Below are 4,451 nucleotides of genomic sequence, written 5' to 3'. Positions count from 1 at the left end.
CCACGAATATCATGACCATAAGAAGCCAACATGCAATACAGACAAGGAAAGCATATGGGAAGTCTAGTTTTAGACTTAATTGAACAGTAAAAGTCATAAAATAAATGGAAATTCAAACAGACAAGAAAACAAACTGCCACTGGTGGGGACCGAACCTACGACCATTGTATTAAAGCATGTGTTTAGTGCGCATGAACGTCCCCTATGCTTTCATTGGCTTTATTACCTGTTGGCTTCTTATGGTTGTCATTACCAAGATCAGGACCATCAGTTCCCCTTCTCGTTCAAGTGGAACATCATGGTTTTTGCTAAGGGAGCGCACAGTAAAGAAGATCTATATGAAACCATTGTAATTTCATTCTTTGTGTGGATGGCAGTGCTGGGCCTTGTTGGCAGGATGAGACAATAGCTCATTATTCACATGTACTTGAGGAAAGAATTAATTGTCCAGAATGGGTTTTTTCAAAATTAAGCATGAGCATATCCTTATTCCTTGCAAAGAAGAACCAGCAATGCGACGCCATTGGAAAGTGTGCACATGCTCTGCAGCAGTTATAGGGGGAAAAAACAATACAAGTCATTAAGCACCAAACTGGAGAAGCCAGCCAGGTGAATGTAATTTGTTAATGTGCATCCTCGTAGAGGTTTGATTATAGTGGCCACTATTTCTTGTTGTAGGGTGATAGGGTACAAGAAATGCATTATGTACTCACAAATCTTTTCCAGCAGTGCATTTGTTAATTTTTGATTTAATTCGTTCGCTTCTTTCAATTTTTTTTACTCCGCGCAGGTCTCGCGCCTGCTTCTCAATGGTGGCTTTCAGATCAGCCACCATGTCGTCTCTTGGTGGTTCACTGGCCTGAAAATTGAAGCAGTGCAAAAAATAACAAGACAGGTTACTATATTGTATTGAGCAGTCTGCTTCTGGCCATTTTACCACATAACGTGGTTCCAAAAAAAGTCCTCTATGTTCTCTTCATACCTTGTGCTGGTCCAAAATTCGGCCATGTAGAGCCCCTGTGGCTGCTGCTCGTTGTCTCTTCGCCTCCCTCGGCGTTGGCTCCTTCTACACAGGCGGTATGTGTAACAGAGTAGCTACGAATGAAATGCTCCCTCAAGGATAAATACCTAGAGATTAAATCATATAAGCATATTCGAATTTGAAGCCCTCTTTGCCTAATTCTTAGCACTTTGCAGAAGTGAGGTATGCAAGCTTTGGTCACGCCTCGCTTAAATAATAAGAAAATGGGTGACCAATGGTGGAATCACACTTTTACAATTGAGCACCGCAGACTGGTGTTCTAACCATTAGGCCACAATAACACGCATGCTTCTCTGGTTCCAAAGCCAGCCATCTCTTTCAAACACTCGGCGCCTGTACCCCAAGCCTTTTCCTCGTCTTCTTTCCCTGTAACCACTCGCACTTTCAGATGCCTTCTTATATTGCACTTTCTCTGGGACCGGCCCACTATTCCCAGTACTTTTGTAGCAGCTTACCCTACGTAATTGTGTAGCGTTGTGCAAGCTTCATGCATTGCCGAGACTAATCATATTTTACCATTTCTTCACTGGAGTACAAATGCCATCATTTTCACATACCCTGCATGACATAGCCATAGTACATATGATAATATAACACATAGTCACTGATCACATCAGAATCAGTGTACCTCTCGCTTAGTTCACCCAGTACCTTTATGTAGAACCCGACAATAGCCATGTTGGAACGTCACAGCAAACAGTCGGCAATGGCCGATCATGACCTTGCTGCCTCATGATCGGTTTCAACATGGTCTTCGCCATGCCGCTGTCCTCACACACACATGCGCTAACTACCCCCACACACTACTTAATTTACAAAAACAAGCTCGTACACCTGGTTTCCCTTTGCGGAACTCCAAACAATACTGGATAGCCAGGTACCTTCAAAATGCTTCGCATAACAAGGATTTTCACAGTGAATGGAATGTGCACAATTTTTTTAGTGTCTGAAAACACAATTATTACCTCACTGGCATCTTGCCAAACTCTCAATGCCACATAACTACCATGGAAGCTCCTGGTGGTATCGATATATAGTGGCCAAGTAATGACTAGACTTTCAAATTACTAGTGCTTAGAAGGACTCACCCGTAGCTTTCGAGGACCTGGCAGCTCTTCGTGCACTTTTATAAGTCGGGGAAAAGCTTCCCTCATTTTTTAACTTTACATTCAGTGCATCCAGGGTGTCTAAAACCAGCAAAGCAGTACAGTATCACTGGTCACATTTAACTACAGTCAACAACACCAAGTGCATGCTGCTGCACACGGATGTACAAAATAATTAAAAATTAAGAATGATGATGCGATCAGCTGAACAACATTATATTCATGACAATTTGCTTGTACAGCCTTTCTTTCACCCAAATTCCATGACTACTCAAACAGTCACAGAGGCTGATGGCCACCATACTTTTCAACTCTTTTTTGCAGACTGTACTATACTACTGAGGTCAAATGAAATGCAAAAAACGAAATGTGTGGTCAAAGCATACCTGTAGGTAAGGGGCGTGCTGTTGGCCAGCCGTTTTTGTATGAAAGTGCACGCATACGTTTTTCTACGCAGAATGCATGGCTGCTTGCACTACTACTTTGTTCAATGCTTGTTTTACATAACCTACCACAGTACTACCATTTCCACCTGCCAGTATCGTTATAGTGGATATAACTGTTGCCACTTGTGCTGCATGATACTGTTACGTGGAATCACATGCTGACTTTCCCGACGACCTGCATCGCTGTGCTTTAGCGACAACAATCGAAGAGGTTCCAGAGTGTAACCTTAATTTATAAAGCACTAGGAATACACAGCACTGCAAGAGCAGCAACGGTGCAGGAATAACAACGAAGCATAACTATGCTGCGGCGACATGCGCAATCCATCCGGATTTCCCTTTCTCTAAATTGTACCATTTAGGTTGTTGTAGTTGGTTGTAAATTTATAGGATAACAGGAAAGGAAGAGAACAAAATTACAGCTGACTGCCTTGTAGCTTTCCAGGGCAGGCTCCTAATTAATTCAGGGCAGTCTTGTGAACCTCAAGAGAAGTCAACTCTCGACATAGCGGCCACATATTTTCAGCGATTTCGCAACAAGAAACATGATGGCTATTAGCCCCAAGGCGTACTACAACTATCTGGGCATACTATTTTGTGTACTGCCATAAATACCAGATATCTGCCTGCTTATGTACAGTCGAGTGCAAAAGCACGGGAAAGCACGGAAGCCGCAACGAAACTGCATCGCCGTGCCTTCCGATGGCTGCGCGCTTAAGTTTGAGAGCACGTACTGCACACGCATGCCCTTTTATTGCGATAGCAATTATATGGACACTTCAACCGGATTTCTGCCGTCGCCGTCGCCGTCGCCATCGCCGTGAGGTTCCGTATAGATAAAATCTTCGCCGCGCGCCGTATGCCCCAGCGGAAGCGTGCGGGGACTCGCGCTATCACGGAGAGCGAACGCACTCAATCTCCCACGCGCAAGCAAGGAAGCGGAAAGCCAGCGCCGGAGGGAGCAGGGGGGGGGGGCGCACTTCTCTGCCAACAACCGCGCTCGTCGCTCGTCCGCACAGTCTCTTATCTCTCCCACGCGCAAGCAAGGAAGCGGTAAGCCGGCGCCGGAGGGAGGGGGGGGGGGCGCACTTCTACGCTGCCAAGAACCGCGATCGTCGCTCGCTCGCACCGTCTCTTATCTCCACACGGCTCTGACCTTTCTGCACGCTCAGTTTCCGTTGAAGCGATAGACCGCACGTACGTTCGCCGCTGCGGCGTATCCGCTTGCTGCCAGAATTTTGACGGTCGTTGTCTGCAGTCATTCAGTGTGATCTATTCATGGTTGTTTGTGCGCGCTCACACCACGCTTGTTCATTCAGTTAGTAATAGTCGGGCCACATTTTCCAACGCACGCTACACATGCAATGCTGCCCGGATCGCCAGTGCAGCGCTGCAGATGTGTCCCTTCGCACGCGCTGCCCACGGGAAGCGCTTCTCAACAACACCACCGTTTCACATGCGCCTTCTCGTGGTCATCGAGTGTCTCGTCATGTCGGTCTACTTACGCCGCAGCACACCTCCTTACTTAATCAGCTCATGTTTACTACAATTCATATTGCTACCAAAGCCGCTCACCTTACTTCGTATGACATTGCTGTGTTGCTATCGCATTCATTGCTTCGCCCTTAGGGCGAAACTGTGACATTTTTTTTTCGTTCCATTGCTCTTTGCGCGGTCCTTAACTTGTTCTCGAGCTTCTTTGTTAACCTCCAAGTTTCTGCCCCATATGTTCGCACCGGTAGAATGCAATGATTGACACTTTTGTTTTCAACGACAGTGGTAAGCTCAGTCAGGATTTGGCAATGCCTGCCGTACGCACTCCAACCCAATTTTATTCTTCTGTAAATTTCTTTATCA

General features: G+C 45.9%; 1 long non-coding RNA gene across 1 annotated transcript; it reads right to left on the bottom strand.

Moving 5' to 3' along the window:
* Positions 1–799: 799 nt before the first annotated feature.
* On the bottom strand, positions 800–2,201 carry LOC125939959 (uncharacterized). Its single transcript, XR_007463201.1, has 3 exons — positions 2,131–2,201; positions 983–1,066; positions 800–859 (listed from the first exon to the last, which is right to left on the bottom strand). It is a non-coding gene; the product is annotated as an uncharacterized LOC125939959 (long non-coding RNA).
* Positions 2,202–4,451: the final 2,250 nt, after the last annotated feature.

This window comes from Dermacentor silvarum, chromosome 9 (genome assembly GCF_013339745.2).
Source record: "Dermacentor silvarum isolate Dsil-2018 chromosome 9, BIME_Dsil_1.4, whole genome shotgun sequence".
NCBI classification, from domain to species: domain Eukaryota; kingdom Metazoa; phylum Arthropoda; class Arachnida; order Ixodida; family Ixodidae; genus Dermacentor; species Dermacentor silvarum.
Note: the sequence above shows the minus strand (reverse complement) of the source record. Positions and strands in the feature narration are given on the sequence as shown.